This window comes from Hibiscus syriacus, unplaced genomic scaffold (assembly GCF_006381635.1).
Source record: "Hibiscus syriacus cultivar Baekdansim isolate YM2019G1 unplaced genomic scaffold, ASM638163v2 tig00110387_pilon, whole genome shotgun sequence".
Classification (NCBI taxonomy): domain Eukaryota; kingdom Viridiplantae; phylum Streptophyta; class Magnoliopsida; order Malvales; family Malvaceae; genus Hibiscus; species Hibiscus syriacus.
Window position 1 is genome coordinate 689,059 of NW_024062717.1, and position 22,070 is coordinate 711,128.

Here is a 22,070-nt window from a genome sequence, read left to right on the forward strand (position 1 = left end):
TCTTATTTGGTAGTTTTTACTATTCAAAAGATTAAATTTAGATAAAGAAAATAAATAAATATTATTTATTTTAAATAATAATTAATTTTACGTGGATTTTGTTGTTTTTTAATTTCAAATTAAAATTTATAATAATAATTTTTTATACTATGACAGTATTCTAAAACTCGTTCTTGTACTAATACCTCTATAGTGCATCTTCCTTTACCTATAAACTGCATTTTCCTTATCTATTGGATGCTGATCTTTTCCTTATGGTTAGTTATTTAAGATAAAATAATGCAAGGGTTAGTCTCGTCATAACCTTAATCTCGTTGCCTCTCTTTTTCCCCTTTATCCGACATTAGCATTTTTTCCCTCCTGATTTTGTAAGAATTTATCTTTATTAATCTGATTTGATTCGTATTGTACACTTAATTTTAATAGGTGAGTTTTGGGATAGAGATTTTTTACATACAACTTAAAAAATAATAAATCATTTACCACTTGAACCACCTCATCATAAAGTTTAGCATTTTGTTAGTATTGCTTTTTGTTACCTTTTCCTGATTGCCTTCCACTTTCAGCTTATCAAGGGATGATATGTTCGAACAAAACAATATAATTAAGAAAAGAAAGAAGAGAGGGTCTAACATGCTGCATGTTTCATGATTGGACAATTCGGATCGACCAATGTTACATATTTAATTTTGGTGGGTAAGTCTCACATCAAATATTTTATACACACATAAAGACTCGAATTTAAGATTTTACTTAAGTGATATTAAACTACTTACCACTTAATCAATATCTGTTGTTAACACTTACTCTACTTTGAAAATTGGGATAACATGAATACCGGCCAGTAACTAGATTTTCCATGGAAAGCAGCAATGGCTACTTTTCTAGCTGCTGAAAAGATAAATTGACCTTTCAGCGGTATTAAAAAAGATTATACGTTGAGCTACACAAGGCATAGTGGGGGATGAAACTTGTTGAATAAAACCTTGGAGTTTACTTTTTTTTATGTATAAAATCCTTCAATGGAACCAACTCCTTGAGCCATTTGAACCAGAAAAACACTTGGAAACTATATATGGCAACTTCAGTAACATCCACCCATTTCTCCCAGGAGTTGCTTCAAAGCTTCCATTCAAGAAAATTTATTTTACACTCCTCTCTTTACCCGACAATTTCCCCAGCTCAAGGGCACACACTACAAGAAATTTAGATTGTTTCAACAAAATTATTTATCACTAAAAGTACTAAATTTGTCACGATATATTTATTCTGACCAATTTTATTTGTTACCATATTTATTAGAACAACCTTATCATGTAAAGTATATTGTGACAAAATTGTGTTCGTTATCATATTATAGTATTTATTGTAATAATGAAATTCGTTACTATAATTAGCTTATCACAATAAAATATTTATCACAATCAATTAACCATTTCGTCACGAGAAGTACATTTTATCATAACTAACTTATATTTAAACATCAAATATAAAGGATTTTTGTGACAAAAATACATAAGACAACAAAAATTATTTTATCGCAATTGCTATTTTGTCAGTAAATGTAATTTACAAATACAAAATATTTGTTAAAATAAAATAATTGTTTTATCACAAAAAGTAAATTTTGTCACAATTAAGTTAAATTATAACATCAAACAAAAAATGTTTTCGTGACAAAAAGACATACAAAAAATTTATTTTCTCACTACATTTATTTCATCACTAAATATTTTTTTATAACTTTTTACTGGAACTAAATAATTTTGTTACAATTTGTTATTGTGAAATAATATTATTTGTCACAATTATTTATAATAAGAAATTTATATTTGTTATAATTTGTTATTTTGATTAAATAAATTTGTCCCAATTTTTCATTTTGATAAAATATTGGGACAAAATAAATTTGACATAATTTTTTACTATGATAAAACTTAGCGTGTTATTGTGATTAAATCATTTTGTTACAATTTGTTATTGTGAAAGAATATTACTTGTCATAATTTTTTATAATGAGAAATTAATATTTGTTATATATTATTATTTTGATTAAATAAATTTTTTATAATTTTTTATTTCGATAAAATATTGTGACAAAATAAATTTGACATAAAATTTTATTTTGACTAAATTTACTATGTTATTGTAACTAAATAAATTTGTTACACTCTGTTATTGTGAAAGAATATTATTTGTCATAATTTTTTATTTCGAGGAATTAATATTTGTTATAAATTGTTATTATGACTAAATAAATTTGTCAAAAGTTGTTATTATGAGAAAATATTGTGACGAAATAAATTTAACATAAATTTTTATTTTAGCTAAATTTAATATGTTATTGTGACTAAATGCATGATTTACTTAAGATAGAACAAATGAAAAGTCGGAGGATTATTCACTGCAAGTGGAACAATCTAGCTTACTTCAAGCTAGACTAGGTATGCGATTCGAACCCCCTAATTTGCACACTTCATACTTAGCATTTGGAGAACATATTTTGGATTGATTAATGCAATAAGGTTCAATTGTTTTTGAGAACATATGGATTGGTGCTTCTAGTGCACTCTGATTGAAGTCAAACCTACTACTTGTGGACATCCTCAATTAGCAGCATTTATATAAAAAAAACATGAGATAACCTCATACATCAGAGAATTGTCCCTCTAGCAGTTAAGGAAACAATGAGCATTTGACGTCTAATTGCATAGTAAGATACTAAATATTTGCAAACCCTAACCCACAAGTTATGTATGAACACTAGATTTCATGAATCTATAGATGAATTAAAGAGAACCTAAAATAGCGGCAATCATAAAAATCATAGGTACAATTGTGTACAACAATCGGCAGCTCCTGCTACATAAGGTTTTCTTTACCCTAACATGACATTACTTTAGGCCGAAATACCCATGTGGTTTGCTGCAAAGAATATGATTCTCAATGAACAAAGCATAAAAAAATAGACAAGGTGTAGGGTAGATACTTACCAGCAATGACAGAAATATCAGAAATACCCATACGTTCCTGACAATTTGGTTTTAAGTAAGAGAATATGTTAAAATACTAGGGAAAGGCTGTTGAAAAGTGTTAGTTGTCTACAAGAAACGGTGCACCTAATGCTGCCTTTAGCTTAAAATTGCAGTCCCCCCAACCCCACCTCCCAAAGGGAAAAAAAAAAGACAATGATAATAATAATTAACACTAACAGAAGCCAGAATTTGCATAATTTTTACTTGACAAACTGCCTAATTGTCAATATATTCAATTAGGGGCATTTGTCTAAAAACATGATATAACCCCGTACATAAGATAACATGGGTACTAATAGTTGATGGAAGAACAAGGGGGATTTCACGTATAATTGAACATTAAGATAATAGAAATTCCTTAGGTTTTTCCAACTCTTGGAACATGTTAACAATGAACAGCAATTTAACTCATGAAGTGTAATAAGATCGTACAGTGGTACATAACAGTAGTACAACAACACATTTGAACCTACCAGGAAAACCGCTACGCTTTCCACTTGAGCAAGAATTCGATGTAAATATCACCATCTATTTGTTGTTCTGGAAACTAACTGCGTATATTGAAAGGCGGAAATTGAAAATAGAAATCCCATGTTTCAGTAGATACAGAAAGAAATATAAATTTACCTTTTGACAAACAGAATCAGAAGTCGACGCAAAAGCCCCAAATGCGAATCAAATCAACAGTTTTAGTCCTGTAAGGTTGCATCGGAATCGGAGATTCTCTGAAAACCTTGACTGCAAATTTCAAATATTGATTCAATGAGGGTGATTTTTTTCGCGGGGAGGATATAATAGGGGGAATATAAAACCATTTTTTGGTTTATTACAAAACGGTGAGTTTAGCAGTAAATGGTTTAAATTCAAACGTTGCGTATCACTTATTTAATCCAGTGTAGTAAAACGATACAGTAATATAGATTAATAATTATATATTTATTTTTGTAATATTTATGAGTATTCTATATTTTCACAAAAAGCAAGAACTTTGGAAGTTACAATATATGATACATTGTTCGATTATGATTTCAGAATGATTCAATGGTATATACTTATCAATTGTGAAGAGATAGAAAAGTACTTAAAAGTAAATTAATTTTTGTCATTAAAGTACATGTAAACTTTAAATATTATTAAACTTTATGATTTCCTAATTATATATATATATATTCTTTTGAATATATAGAATGCATATGGTGAAAATTCATGAACAAGGGAACGTTGGCTTGCAACAAAGACATCAGGTTGAATTTCCCTCTTGGTTAAAACGATATGTAAATGTTTCTCAATTCATATCATATGTAACACCCATAACCCGTATAATTATACATATACAGATTATAGATGTCATCCGTATTTTCTAAAGCCATTTAAAATTCAAAAGCGATTTAAAATTTATCTCCTTAAAATGGTAAATGATATTATAAAAGTTTCATATCATATAAATCATGTTTCGTTGTAACCAATTTAATTCAAAAGATTTTTTTAAATGAATAGTGAACAGTGTCGATGAACAGTGGGAGAATCGATTCTCTGTAGCAGGGGAATCGGTACCCCTTTAATAATCTGGAAAAAAAATTATAATTCGTGGTTACTGTTCATGCTATAGTAACTTTCGAAGATTTACATATAAAACTCATAAAAATTAACATGTCATCACTATAAAAATTCCCAAAAATTTATACAACATTTAAATTAAACACTTCTAAATTACATGCCACTATCTAATATCAAATTCCATCGTAGGATGTCTTACTGATATTGAAATATACCTCTCGATGCTTGATGTCGTTCTGAACTCTTTATTCTTTGCTTTTTACCTACGCGTGAAAATCATCACACGCTAAGTATAAACTTAGTGAGGCAATTAAAACATTTAACAGTGCAATACAATTCATGCATGATTTTCAATGTCCAAAATTGAGTTTCCATAAAATCATTTTACTAACATATCCAATATTTTACCATGATCAAAATAATATAAAATCTTTTACCATTTATCCCATAAGCTCGTAAGCTTATTTTACCAAAATACTTACTGTTTAAAATTCCATAAGCTCGTAAGCTTATATTTTTTTCCAATATACTTACCATTTAAATTCCATAAGCTCGTAAGCTTATTTTACCCATATACTTGCCATTATTCCAAAAGCTCGTAAGCTTATTTGTATGCTTACCATTTATTAAGCAATAAACCATAAACCATAGCCTATAGCCCAATATTCAACCCTGAGGACCCTGGGTATTCGAGTAATATTTGCACCGTAGTGCTACACATAAGGTCGTGCCCACCATATACACCGAAGTGTATTACACATAAGGTCGTGCCCACCATATATACCGAAGTGTATTACACATAAGGTCGTGCCCACCATATACATCGAAGTGTATTATAAACCTGCAGCTGCTATACTCTATGGCATGCCAACTATACCCTGTCCCTCAATGCCTTATTTGGGCATATAGTCTACTTTATTCGATTCATCCATGGCAAAGTATATTATCAAATTTAACATTGGGCAGTTCATACCCGAAAACATTCATGGTAAAATATCACTTTTTGTTTCACGATCAATGCATTTTAATTTCATACTCTGACATCTCAATGTCAATTTATAAAAAGATATAAATCATGCTGATATAAACAAGGTCGATTTCGCAAGTCTTCCTTATGATGTATAAAACATCCATGTATAATTTCATGCATGTATTGCACTCACCTTGACACTTTATATCTTTCAAAATATTTGAGCCTCACTATTGTCCATAATATACACTTTTTATACTTGACTTGCTTCAATGCAAATCAACCATGATCTGTATAAATCACATTTCATAACAATACATATGTTAGTATTTACTAACATAAACATATCCCGAAATAACTCTATAATATAATTGAAACTCATTTCCTTTCAAAATACTTAACACTCAAAAATTTCCTTTTAACATTGGAACCAACTTTTCCAATTTACTCAAAATGGTCTTCACCATTTAACCACTGAAACTCTTAATACCAATAATTCCAACATTGAAATTATTTCCATTCAAATGCTTTTACAAAAGCATAAATACATTTAAGTACCCCAACTATGCAATTGTTGTACTTAAATCACCAATCATTTCAATCTTTCCAAAATAATAAATTTCACATCTAACATTCATTTCAATTCTCAAACAACAACTTCCATCATAGTACATCAATTATACAACACATACAATAACCCATCAATTTTCCAGAATTCAGACAATTCGTACTACCTTAAAGAATCATATTCTGTATTGATATAAACACTGGAATTCAATTCCGTTTCTTCCGTTAAAAACTAGACTCGAATAAAAATCTATCCATATACATAACTCCTTCTAATTCATTCTGTGCAATTTATGGTGAATTTTCAAAGTTCACCAACAGAATCTGTTTTGTACAGAATTCTGCTGTCCAATTTTTCTGACCTTTCCTTGGTTAAAAATTCATATCTTTTTGTATACAACTTGAAATTGATCACCGTTTGTTTTAAACCAAACTAGATCCATATATGAACACAATATATAAAAATAACCTCCAAATTATTTTTATATTTTTCTGGTGAATTTCGAACCCACTGTATTCCCAAAATCTAAACTGTTTTTCTTTAACCCCATCCTTATATTCTTCATCAATTCATACAACCTCAAAATTTTCAATAATCATCATCAATTTAAAAAACCATTGTATAAACCCAAATTTCTAGATTTGGGGATATTTGAATCAAGCAAGATTATCATGCAATATTGGTACCAAATGATAGCCTTTTTCCCATATAACAATTTTCTATCTCACAACATAACTCCAATTCCAAAGGAATTAGCTCAAAATTGAAAATGAAATATTTTCTTACCTTCAAGCTTTCTCACGTTCTTGTGATGGAGAAGATGAACACTTTGGCATGATATGTTTTGATTGATATCATGCTTATATGCTTTTATTAATTATTTAATGAATATTAAATTCATTAAATTGGTTAAATACCCATTTAACTTTAATGAAACTTTATAATTACCAAAGAACCTAGATACTTATCCTTATCTCCTTCAAAATCAGAAAAATATCAGCTTTATCATCTTATAATAGTCAAAGATGAACAATTAGTCTTTCACTTTACCGTTCTGCCCATGATTTTTCAAATTTGCGTTTTAGTCACTAAATTCCACAGTTTCGGTTAAATCTGAAAAATTACACATTTACAGACCACATTTCTCTGATCCAAATTATTAAAATAATATTTCAAACCATTTTACAACATCATTCAAATTTTTGTAAAATTCCAATTCGATCGGAATTTACCGATTCCTTACCGGCTTTAACTCTTTCTTTACTAAATTCAAAATCCAACAATATGATTTCCATAAAACTCCAATCTCAAGAGTAAACCATATATTTATGGAATAAATTTTTTTAAGGAAATTATCACTTAATTCCCTAAACTTTTTCCCAAATGTTTTACTTTGACTATCAAACTTTCCAAATTTTCATTTTGGTCATTGTCTAAATTTTTGGGGTATTACATTTCTCCCCTTCTTAAGAAAATTCGTCCTCGAATTTTAAGACTTTATATGAAAATCGTAACTTCCTTTTTCCCTTGAAAATTCATAACCTTAATTTAAGGTTGTACTGACTGGTAAGACATTCCCTTGCCTTATGTGAAAACCTCTTCGGTCTTGCCAACTTCTTGAAATCCGATTTTTTTTTTCAATTTAAGAATTTTGTGAAGATCATGCTAATCATTAGATTTGGAAACTGTTTAATCCAAATCTTCAACTTGATATTAAAATATCTACACATTTACATATCATTCTCTTTTTCCCCAAGTAACATCCTCAATATTATGATTTTGCTAAATCACTTTGACTAGAGAAATCGTTTTGTTATACAGTTCTTTGATTTCTCGAGCTAAGATCTAATTTGATTATTTTTCATAAATCAAATCTATTCGCATCCCAATTTCCTCTATTGAAATGACATAGAGAAGCTCTGGTCGATACTTTCCTAGCATCGACACATGAAAAATATTGTGTACTTTGTCCAACTCTGGATCTCAATTACCTCCATAGTTAATGCTAACTGATTAGCCATCAATCCAACTCTTTTTAATACCTCATAAGATCCAATAAATCTTAGACTTAATTTTCCTTTGCGTTTTGGGTGCAAAATATTTTTCTAAGGCGATACCTTAAAAAACAACTTTATCACCTTCATGGCAATTCAATCCCTTTTTCATTTCAAGTCTACATAAGACTTTTGCCAATCCAATATCATCTTGAGATTATCTTTACTTCATCCTCAACCTCTTTCAATAAAAATCTAGGTCAACAAAATTTTGATCTTTTAACTAGAACCAATTAATGATGTTCGACATTTTCTCCCATATAAAACTTTACACGGAGTTATCTTGATGCTTAATTTAATAATGTCATTGTAGAAAAATTCTACTAAAATCAAATACTTTTCCTTTCCCATGATTCCTTGGAATCAATCACACATGCACTCAGCATATCTTCTAATATATAAATAGTACTTCCTGACTTACCATCTGTCTCTGGATGAAATTCGTACTGAAATTCAATCAAGTACCCCAAAACTTTATGCAAATATTTCCAAAATCTTACAGTGAATCTTGGATTCCTGTTTGATATAATTGACATTAATATTCCATGTAGCTAAACTATCTCTTTGATAGATAACTCTGTAAATTTATCCAATGCATAGTCCATTTGCATCGAAATGAAATATGCCTATTTAATTAACCAGTCACTATCACCCAAATGTAATCCTTTTTATTTGATGTCAAAGGTAGTCCAGTAACAAAATCCATAGTGACTATTTACTATTTCCACTCTGGAATAGAAATCAGTTGCAACAATTATGAAAGCACTTTATGCTCAGCTTTTACTTGTTGACATGTCAAACATGAAGCAACAAACTCAGTAATATTTCTTTTCACACGTGGCCACCAAAATGACTCTGTACATCCTGATACATTTTCCCCCCAGCTGAATGCATAGTCAATAGACTATAATTTGCTTCAGAAAGAATTATCTTTCTTTAATTCCTCATTATGAGATGTATCACTATACACCACATACTTGTTGTTTAATTTCGGTTGTACCAACACTAGTGCTTCTGTTAAAATATTCTTTAAAGCTTTTTAAAACTCTCTTGACATTTTTGTTTCCAAGCAAATGAAACATCCTTTCTCAAGAGCTTGGTCAAAGGAGAAGCAACCATCGAAAAGTTTTTCGCAATCCTTCGATAATAACCAACAAGTTCCAAAAACTTTGGACCCTTTGAACATTCTTTGGAGGTTTCCACTCCAATATTACTTGAACTTTATTTGGATAAACTCTTATGCCTTCTGCCGAGACAACATTACCAAGAAAAGCAACTTCTACTAGCCAAAACTCACACTTTGACACTTTGGCATATAATTTTTTTTATCCTTAATTATGTCGAGCACAATACGAATATGAACTTCATGCTTTATCTTTGTATTCGAGTATACCCGAATGTCATCAATATAAACCACCTCAAATTAATCCAAGTAAAATTGAGATACTTGATTCATGAAATCCATAGATGTTGTTAAAGCATTTTTTTCAAACCAAACAACATTACTACACACTCGTAGTGTCAATACCGTTTCCTGAAAACTATCTTTGGAACATCTTCCTCTTTAATCTTTAACTGGTGATATCCCGATCTAAGATCAATCATAGAGAAAACAGATGCTCCCATAAGTTGATCAAACAAGTTATCAATCCCCAAAATAAGATATTTGTTCTTGATAGTTACTCTGTTTAACTATCGATAATCTATACATAATCGCATATATCCATTTTTATAAACAATACCGATTTACCCCAAGGTATAATATTCGGTCTAATGCATCCTTCATCTATCAATTCTTGTAATTGGTTCTTTATTCTCTTAGCTCAATCGAAATCATTCGATATGAACCCATAAATACAAGATCAATACATTGATAATCATTAATATTGAATTCCACCTCTCAATCTGGAGGTAACCCATAATAATAAATCTAAAAAGACTTATGGAAATTCCCAAGTTATGGAAATATCATATGACCTTATTTCAGATACTTAAGTATCTATCAACTTAGCTAGAAAAGCTATTCATCCTTTTTACATCATCTTAATCATAACCATTGTTGATATCACATTAGTGACAATTTCACTTTTTCATCAATCATTAAGACTTTTGATTTCTCCACATTTTTCTAAATTAATCACTTCTTGTGACCATTAACCCAACCTTATTGCAGAGTCAACCAACTCATTATCAAAATGATCTACAACTCATTAATGATGATCCCATAAGATTCATCAGAACATAAGCTCTTAAATCTTTATCGAACCTTTACTATTTGTCCGACTAACACTTGTATCATGACCGTGACCTATAGGTCTTCCATAATAATATCACTCGGTATCAAGTAGAATTGAATATTTCTACTTTATAATTCCTTAATTCATCTTAAGGAAATCTGTATAACTTATCCAAATCCATAGATAATATTTTCAAACAGTTGAAACATTTTTCATCTCAATCTATACAATAATTCATTTCAGCATGGAAGGTTAAACAATCCATTTCCTCATTTTTACCTTCACCAGGTAACTCTATCAAATTTTATGGACTTGATATTTATTCTCAATCCAATTCATAACCATTTGATTCCCTAATAATTCAACTTTCTTTAAACTTTTAGCGGAAATCATATTTACCGCTTACTTAATTTCTCTTACTCAAATCATCAATGATTTAAATAATTTAATGTTTAGCTTAAATATTTCTCACTTATTTAAGCTTACTTGGATAAACCTCAGAATCATAACAGATTCAAAAATCTCCTTTGGATCCTCATCTGATTCGACATTTCTTGTAAGCCATTCGAACTTTTTAATCAATTCTTCCAATTTATAAAATTCATTGGAAACTGAAGCATTTCTTCCACAAAATGGAGAAAAAAAACCTTTATAACATCCACCCTTCTAAGGTGTTTTACATAAGTCAAGTCGGTTTTTTTATTTATTTCATTCTCAACCTTCTTGTCAACAATTTCGACTTTCTAACCTTTGTCTTTAATTCCAACATCTGAACATAGTCAGAATCATCATACATTATTAAAGAGTAACTTTACTCTTAATAAGCATCATCTTAGTATATATACAATTATCAGTAACTTTTGACATCCTAGTGGCATGTATACACTTTTTAACTCAAAACAACCTCGGTTTAGTCCTAGAATCGACTAAACCTGTAGCTCTGATACCAATAAATATAACACTCATAACCCGTATAATTATACCTATACAGATTATAGATGTCACCCATATTTTCTAAAACCATTTCAAATTCAAAAGCGATTTAAAATTTATTTCCTTAAAATGGTAAATGATATCATAAATGTTTCATATCATATAAATCATGTTTCGTTGTAACCAATTTAATTCAAAAGATTTTTTTAAATGAACAGTGAACAATGTCGATGAACAGTGGGGGAATCGATTCTCTGTAGCAGGGGAATCGATACCCCTTTAATAATCTGGAAAAAAAATTATAATTCGTGGTTACTGTCATCACTATAAAAATTCCCAAAAATTTATACAACATTTAAATTAAACACTTCCAAATTACATGCCACTATCTAAAATCAAATTCCATCGTAGGATGTCTTACTGATATTGAAATATACCTCTCGATGCTTGATGTCGTTCTGAACTCTTTATTCTTATTCTTTGCTTTTTACCTACGCGTGAAAATCATCACACGCTAAGTATAAACTTAGTGAGGCAATTAAAACATTTAACAGTGCAATACAATTCATGCATGATTTTCAATGTCAAAAATTGAGTTTCCATAAAATCATTTTACTAACATATCCAATATTTTACCATGATCAAAATAATATAAAATCTTTTACCATTTATCCCATAAGCTCCTAAGCTTATTTTACCAAAATACTTACCGTTTAAAATTCCATAAGCTCGTAAGCTTATATTGTTTTCCAATATACTTACCATTTAAATTCCTTAAGCTCGTATGCTTATTTTACCCATATACTTGCCATTATTCCAAAAGCTCATAAGCTTATTTGTATGCTTACCATTTATTAAGCAATAAACCATAAACCATAGCCTATAGCCCAATATTCAACCCTGAGGACCCTGGGTATTCGAGTAATATTTGCACCGTAGTGCTACACATAAGGTCGTGCCCACCATATACACCGAAGTGTATTACACATAAGGTCGTGCCCACCATATACACCGAAGTGTATTACACATAAGGTCGTACCCACCATATACACCGAAGTGTATTACACATAAGGTCGTGCCCACCATATACATCGAAGTGTATTATAAACCTGCAGCTGCTATACTCTATGGCATGCCAACTATACCTTGTCCCTCAATGACTTATTTGGGCATATAGTCTACTTTATTCGATCTATCCATGGCAAAGTATATTATCAAATTTAACATTGGGCAGTTCATACCCGAAAACATTCATGGTAAAATATCACATTTTTTTTCATGATCAATGCATTTTAATTTCATACTCTGACATCTCAATGTCAATTTATAAAAATGATATAAAATCATGCTGATATAAACAAGGTCGACTTATCGCAAGTCTTCCTTATGATGTATAAAACATCCATGTATAATTTCATGCATGTATTGCACTCACCTTGACACTTTATATCTTTCAAAATATTTGAGCCTCACTATTGTCCACAATATACCCTTTTTATACTTGACTTGCTTCAATTGCAAATCAACCATGATCTGTATAAATCACAATTTCATAACAATACATATGTTAGTATTTTACTAACATAAACATATCCCGAAATAACTCTATAATATAATTGAAACTCATTTCCTTTCAAAATACTTAACACTCAAAAATTTCCTTTTAACATTGGAACCAACTTTTCCAATTTACTCAAAATGGTCTTCACCATTTAACCACTTAAACTCTTAATACCAATAATTCCAACATTGAAATTATTTCCATTCAAATGCTTTTACAAAAGCATAAATACATTTAAGTACCCCAACTATGCAATTGTTGTACTTAAATCACCAATCATTTCAATCTTCCCAAAATAATAAATTTCACATCTAACACTCATTTCAATTCTCAAACAATAACTTCCAGCATAGTACATCAATTATACAACACATACAATAACCCATCAATTTTCCAGAATTCAGACAATTCGTACTACCCTTAAAGAATCATTATTCTGTATTGATACAAATACTGGAATTCAATTCCGTTTCTTCCGTTAAAAACTAGACTCGAATAAAAATCTATCCATATAAATAACTCCTTCTAATTCATTCTGTACAATTTATGGTGAATTTTCAAAGTTCACCAACAGAATCTGTTTTGTACAGAATTCTGCTGTCCGATTTTTCTGACCTTTCATTGGTTAAAAATTCATATCTTTTTTGTATACAACTTGAAATTGATCCCCGTTTGTTTTAAACCAAACTAGATCCATATATGAACACAATATATAAAAATAATCCCCAAATTATTTTTATATATTTTCTGGTGAATTTTCGAACCCACTGTAATTCCCAAAATCTAAACTGTTTTTCTTTAACCCCATCCTTATATTCTTCATCAATTCATACAACCTCAAAATTATCAATAATCATCATCAATTTAAAAAACCATTGTATAAACCTAAATTTCTAGATTTGGGGATATTTGAATCAAGCAAGATTATCATGCAATATTGGTACCAAATGACAGCTTTTTTCCCATATAACAATTTTCTATCTCACAACATAACTCCAATTCCAAAGGAATTAGTTCAAAATTGAAAATGATATATTTTCTTACCATCAAGCTTTCTCACGTTCTTGTGCTGGAGAAGATGAACACTTTGGCATGATATGTTTTGATTGATATCATGCTTATATGATTTTATTAATTATTTAATAAATATTAAATTCATTAAATTGGTTAAATACCCATTTAACCTTAATGAAACTTTATAATTACCAAAGAACCTAGATACTTATCCTTATCTCCTTCAAAATCAGAAAAATATCAGCTTTATCATCTTATAATAGTCAAAGATGAACAATTAGTCTTTCACTTTACCGTTCTGCCCATGATTTTTCAAAACTTGCATTTTAGTCACTAAAATCTGAAAAATTGCACATTTTCAGACCAAATTTCTCTGATCCAAATTATTAAAATAATATTTCAAACCATTTTATAACATCATTCAAATTTTTGTAAAATTTCAATTCGATCGGAATTTACCGATTCCTTACCGGCTTTAACTCTTTCTTTACTAAATTCAAAATCCAACAATATGATTTCCATAAAACTCCAATCTCAAGAGTAAACCATATATTTATGAAATAAAATTCTTTTTAGGAAATTATCACTTAATTCCCTAAACTTTTTCCCAAATGTTTTACTTTGACCATCAAACTTTCCAAATTTTCATTTTGGTCATTGTCTAAATTTTTGGGGTATTACATCATATCGATTAATAAAAAAATATATTTATTAATTACACTTTTAAATTTATTTCACAGGTTATTAAGTTGCATTTGGATGGTTCACTTGAATCGAACAATCAACTATATTTTATTAAAATATATTATTATTTTTAATTAATTACGATTGTTTGTATGTTTCTAAATGAAATTACTTTTGATTTGTTCAATTATGCATATTGATTTATTCAAATTCTTTGCTTGATTAAATTATTTACATAATTATAATTAAGAAAAAAAAATCAAACTAGCTTCATAAAGATAAATGAAAACATTTTGATAATATATTTTGTTATTATATTTTATTTGAAAATGCCATTTAATTATATATATCACAAAAATTTGATTTTTTTGAACATTTTGTTTTTATAATAATAATAATAATTATTATATTTTCTCATCATAATCAAAATGTATAACTACAAACATATTTTTTCATAAAAAACTAAAATGATTTATTACTTAAAAAATAATTTTTTTGTTGTTATAATTTTTCTATAACAATAACTAAAATAAACTTTTATTATATAACATTTTTGGCACAAAAAATAGGGATAATTTTTTTATAGTATAATTTTTCATAATGATTGAAATATATAACTAAAAAATAATTGCTTACAAAAAACTTGAATTTTATTATCTAATGTGATAATTTTTTCTATAACAATAACTATAAATTATAATTACAAAACTTATCAATATAGCTTTTTGAAACAAAAAAATGAAGAAAAATATTTATCAAAATATATGTTATTACCATAATTAAAATTTATAACTACAAGTATAATTTCTCACAAAAATGTGAATACCATTATTTTTTGTGACAATGTTTTTTGTAATAATTATATACACTTATAGTTACAAAAATTTACTATATGATTTTTTGGTGCAAAAAAATATGGTGGAAAATCTTTATGACAATATATTTTGTTACTATATAACATTTTTTACAGTAAAAAAAATAAGGAGAAATGTTTATGCTAGTATAATTTTTCATAATGATTATATTATATAAGGACAAAAAAAATTTATTACAAAAAACTTGAATTTTATTATTTGATGTGATACTTTTTTTTATAACAATAACTATAAAAATTGTCAATATAACTTTTGAAACAAAAAAGTGGAGAAAAATAGTTATGACAATTAATATATGCTATCACTATAATTAAAATTTATAACTACAAATATAATTTGTCACAAAAACGTGAATATAATTATTTTTTGTGAGAATGTTTTTTGTAATAATTATTAATACTTATAGTTATAAAATTTATTACTATATTACTTTTTTTGCGCAAAAAAAATATGGAGGGAAATTTTTGTGACAATATATTTTGTCACTATAACTAAAACATATAACGATAAACATTGTTTTTTACTAAAAACTTGATTCTCATTATTTGTTGTGACAATTTTTTGTAACAATAATTATAGCTTATAGTTACAAAACATGTCACAATATGATTTTATTTTGGTACCAAAAATTGGAGATAATCACTTGTGACTATACATTTTGTCACTATAATTAAAATATATAATTATAAACAAAATTTGTCACAACAAATCTAAATCTCATTATTTCTTGTGATAAATTTTTTTGTCATAGTTACTCAAACTTTTAGTTACTAAAGTTGTCACTATATGCCTTCAATTTGGCGCAAAAAAATTGGAGGAAAAAATTTGTGATAAAAATTAGTAATCAATTTTATTTTGTCACCGTATGTTACATATATTTTTTAATTGTGACAAATTATTATGACGATTTTAGTTTTTATCATAATTGTATATCTTTTTATAATCTAATACGATGATTATTTATTTTGTCACCAAAAAACTACTAATAGTGACAAAATTAATTTTAATAAAATTTAATTTGTCACAATATTAGAAATTTCTTGTAGTGACGGTTATTCCATCAATGACATCATCCATACAAATGCAGCCATTGTTCTCCTCCTAGCCCTCGTTTGCACCATCATTTCCGCTTCAGGGTTGTTTTGTATGGTCAAGTGTGCAACTAGAGGCTCAGTTTCTACTGCTGCTGAGCCCAAGTTAGCCAATAGAGGAGTTGAGCAGAAAGCCTTAAATTCCTTCCCGGTCGTAAAATACGCAACCAAACCGAAACGGCCGGGCCTCGACACCGCATGTGTTATATGCTTGTCGGAGTTCTCCGCCGGGGAGGGTCTCCGTATTTTGCCAGAGTGCAACCACGGATTTCATAGTAGTTGCATCGATACATGGCTTGGTTCACATTCTTTGTGACCTACATGCAGGCACTGCCTGACTGAAACGAACAAGATTAATATGGAAAGCATGCAGCAGTGGAACAATGAACTAAGTTTGCACAAGGGAAATGCAATGTGGCAGTGGTAAATAGAAAGCATTATTAAAAGAAATGATTAAATATGAAAAGCGATGAACACGTTCGTCAAGTAACGTGATTACATGAATAGTTTAGAAGCACTTTACAGTGTCATGAAACAGTATCTAGCAACAGCAACTAAAGCAAAAGAAATAAATAAGTATTAATGTTAACTCTGGTATAACTGAATTGAATGGTGATACCTAGAAACAATTGTTTTTGTCTCCTCTAATAAAAATAACTTATTAAGAGTATCACCAAAAGGGCTACAAAACATCCCCTATAACTACAAAATGAAAATCACATGTCAAAAGTTGACATTATCTAACTAAATTATCATACTGAAAAAAAAACTAGATCATCAATGAAACTCAATTGCACCTTTATATATAACTTTACAACTAATTTAATGACTATCTAACCTGTTGAGTCAATCGATTGGATGAAATAGCCAAGAGGGGGTGAATTGACAATTAAAATTTTGGTGGAAGCTTGATAGAAAATAAAAATATTTGCAATCCGATTTAGAGTAGTTCGACTTTATCAACCAAAGTCTACGTCTACTACCTTAGCTATCCACACTAAGGATTTTCCACAAATTCACTAATTTGTCTTTCTTTTGAGAACAAAGAGTAACCTTACAACTCCCTCAAGAATTATACCCCAAATTCTTGAGACACTCTCTCCCAAAGAGAAAATTACAAATTTCACAAACTTAGAAGAAAAACCTCACAAGGTAAGATTGTTTGCACAATTCTATAACAAATAAAGAACACTCAAAAATAAATACAATTGAGCACAAATTGTGTTCTTGGAAAGCAAAATAAATATTGAAAGGATGTTGGCTTGATTTGCTAAAACTTTATGTTTAAGGCTTTCTCAATTGTTTTTCTAGCTTCTCTTCTTGTCACCAATAGCTTCAAGACTTGTTTAAATACTCCTCAGATCAATTCTAAATGTTGGGGACGTTCATGGAGTCAATAGAGCCATTGTTGTATGTTTTCCATTTCAAAAAGCTGCTGGGAGCGTATAGGTATTGGTACTCCACTTATGAGTATCGATATTACCTGTTATAAATTCAAATATTTCGACCGTTGCAACCCAACAGTATCGACACCTATCAAGGAGTATCGATACTACTATGTGTAGTAGTATCGATACCATCCAAGGAGTATTGATACTACTATGTAAAGTAGTATCGATACCGGTCATGATATCGGTACTCGTTTTGCATTCTGTTAAAATTTGGAGTCAAAACCAAAAGGGTAGTATCGGTACCATGACTATGGTATCGATACTACTATATGTAATGGTATCGATACCGTGTAGGGTATCGATACTCATTTTGCATTCAATGTTTGGGGGTATCGATATTGTTAAGGCAGTATCGGTATTACCCTGTTGAAATCTCAATTTTGACTCGATCATGGTTTGAAATACTTTGTAAAAATTATTTCAAAAATATTTTAAGTATAAATCTCAAATTTTCATTTAGTAAGGAGTAAAAATTGATATTTGAAGACTTGGAGTAATATTTGTAATATTCGAATAATTGAATCAAATATAAAATCTTAAAATTAACTAACACTCTATTTGTTATATAGAAATATCAAAATGTTTTCAACAATCTCCCCCTTTTTGATATAACAAAACATTTTAGAAATTTTAAGATTTCTTTAAAAAAATCACTTTGAAAAATTTACTCCCCCTTACTTTAAGATTTCTCCCCCTTTTTGTTAAATAAAAAAGACTCTATAAATTATATATTTATCTGCTAAAATGAAATATATATTTATCTACTAAGATCAAGCCAAGAGAAATGTTAGTTAACATTTTCAATATTCATATTCAATATGCAATTGGTATTGGTCATAAGATTTCTGAGATGAAATATGCATAAGTGCAATACTAAATTAAACATATCAATAAATTAAGTCCAAAATACCAATCATTAAAACACACAAATATCCAAAAACAACAAAATATTCAAACATCCAAATCATTCATAAAAAAATGTTTAAACAATTTATAGGTTTAAAAACATAGATCATTCTAAGAAAACTAGCAATATAGGTCAATTATCCATAGGAGGGTCGAGATCTGATCAATGTGCTCTAAGAGAAGCAACATCTTGAGTTAATGCATCAAGCCTAGCATCTATCGAGTCATATCGTGCTCAAGATTCCCGTTGATGCTTTGAAAATTGAGCAGTGATGTGTGACTCCAAGGATACAAACCTTAAGTCCAAGGTCTCCATAAAAAACTGAAAGTATAGAGGCATTGTACTTTCTTGCCTAGTTGGCTCATCTTCGGGTTGATTTACAGGATCGTCGACATCCCATAAACGATCTTCAAGTTCTTGAGCCAGAGTAGGGGTCGGAGCTGCTCGTGATGAACTAGCATCAGGAGTTTTCTTTGTTGATCGAACCCAATGATCTTTGTCTCCTATCCATCTCGATTTTCGTAGAGATTTTAGATTGATTTCAGTGCCTAAAGGGATGACTATATCAAAGTCTACCTTAATACCATCTTTGATGAACATATTACTAAGTAGACAACCATAAACTAAGGTTTTAACTCATTTGGAATGTATGTTGTTTACGGTTTCTACTAGTTCCCCAAAGATAATTTGAGGGAGATTTATTTTCTTATTATGTTGGATGCAATGGATTCACCATATGTCAATAGCTCTAAAAATAGAGTATTTTCATCTGGATGGTCTAAACCACCAATAGATCATAAGGTGAAGGAAACACTATTGATAGTCTAAAACACTCGCACTTTTCTTGACTTCATATGGGGATGACACTAAATCTCTCTCATTATCTACCCCTTGATTATTTAATCCAAAGGTTGCAACTATGTAATCCGAGTCTATGGTAATGTATTGGCCCAAGAGATATGACTGAATACTTTCGGTGGTAGTTTGGGACTCGTTTTGTAGGCAAATGACATTGGAGTAGAAAATGCGTACTAGTTGTTGAAAGATAACTGGCTTTACTTTTAAAAGTTTATCTAACTTCCATGCTTTGAGGGTAGGGAGGTATTTAAAGTTAATCTCTTCCATAGCTTGTAAAGACGGGATATGCTCTTCCCTAATATTGTATGACTCAAAATGGTTAATGTACCTATTGTAGAGACCCTTATGGTTAGGATCGTTAAAGCATGAATTGAGAATAGTCATTTCGAGTTCATTAGGAATTGGATTTGGAGGTGGAATATGATGTGAGTTTTGTGGTTGGTTTGATCGACTAGACCTAGGACGTTTATGAGACATGGTTTAAATCGAAATAGGATGGGATACCTGCAATTTAAACAACATATGTATACAACAATTATTTCCAAAACTCAATATGAGTCCTCAATTCAAGGTTCTCTAAAAACTAGTGTCTAATGGGCAAAATTGAAAAAAAAAACTATTTTGAAAGCTATGTTTGAAAAATTATAATATGTATAGTTTTCATAAAAACAATATAATTAAATAAAAAACAACAATTAAATCAAAAACAAATATTTTTTAATTTTGAAATTTCTGAAAAATTTGTGTTTTTGATAAAATTAGATGTAAAACTAACTAAAGCTAGATTTAGATTCAAAAATCAATAAAATAGTGTTTTAGAAAAATTTACCTTGAATGTTTGGGATTGAGAGGGATGTGTTGTTGATTGCATGAAATTAATGATATTGGTAGGATTTAGAGTTAAGAAATAATTGAATTCTGACTTGTAGATGTTGGAATGAAGTAATATGGAAATTTTGAGGTTTAGAGGAAGGAATGATCGAGTGCTTTGTTTAGGGGTTTTTGCAAATTATGAAGATTTAGGGATTTATAGCCTAAACCCGACAGGTAGTATCGGTACTCCTCGAGGAGTATCGGTACTCCTCGAGGAGTATCGATACTTTAAGGATTTTTCACGTAGTATCGATACCCATTTAAGTAGTATCGGTACTGTAAGAACAATATCGATACTCATTCATGTAGTATCGATACTATGCTAGTAGTATCGATACCTAGCAAAAGTAATATCGGTACTGGGTGACCAGTATCGATACCAAGTGCACAAAATGGTCAAAAATCTGTAATTAAACACTTTGCATGCAAAATTTAATAGCTCTAGTGGTATTGACAACTCATATTACGAAAATTAATTATGTTCAATCAATCAAATCACACTTAAGCCTAATTTGAACATATTTTTAATTTTCACTAAAGTTCATAAACTCCCCCTAACTATTAGCATAGAAGGCATTTAAAAATGTCATTTTTACATGCATTTTTCCTTAATCATTAAAAGTGCTGAAATTATTTTAAACACTAAATGAAGGTAGGTTGGTTAAACGTAATTCTTTCCTAAGTGTCCAAAATCTTTCTTTATCCAAAGGTTTTGTGTGAAAATATCCGCTAATTGATGCAAAGTATCTACATATTATAGAACTATATCTTCCTTTGTGACATGATCTCTAATAAAATGATGTCTAATCTCAATGTGTTTAGTTCTAGAGTGTTGGATGGACTTTTTAGTGAGACAAATAGCACTAGTATTGTCACACTTGATAGGAATGATACCTATTTCAATTCCATAGTCCAAAAGTTGTTATTTCATCCTTAAAACTTGTGCGCAACAACTACCTGTTGAAATGTATTCTGCTTCAGTGGTAGATAATGCAACACTATTTTGTTTCTTTGAAAACCAAGAAATTAACATGTTTACTAGGAATTGACAAGTACCGGAGGTGTTTTTCCTATCTATTTTACATCCTCCATAATCCTCATCCGAGAAAGCATGCAAACTAAAGCTAGAGTCTCTAGAATACCAAAGTCCTATACTAGGAGTATCCTTAAGGTATCTAAAGATTGTCTTAATGGCTTGTAGATGAGATTCCTTAGGACATGATTGAAATCTATCACATAAGCAAACACTAAACATAATGTTGAGTCTACTTGCGGTTAGATAAAGCAAAGATCCAATCATAGACCTATAGAGTTTAACATCTACAAATTTACCTTCTTCATCTTTGTCAAGCTTTGTAGATGGGCTCATAGGAGTGGCTTGGGGTTTGACATTTTCCAATCC

At 29.5% G+C, this 22,070-nt stretch overlaps 1 pseudogene; it reads left to right on the forward strand.

The window, feature by feature from the left end:
- Window positions 1-1,075: 1,075 nt before the first annotated feature.
- Window positions 1,076-17,006, forward strand: LOC120122354 (annotated as a pseudogene).
- Window positions 17,007-22,070: the final 5,064 nt, after the last annotated feature.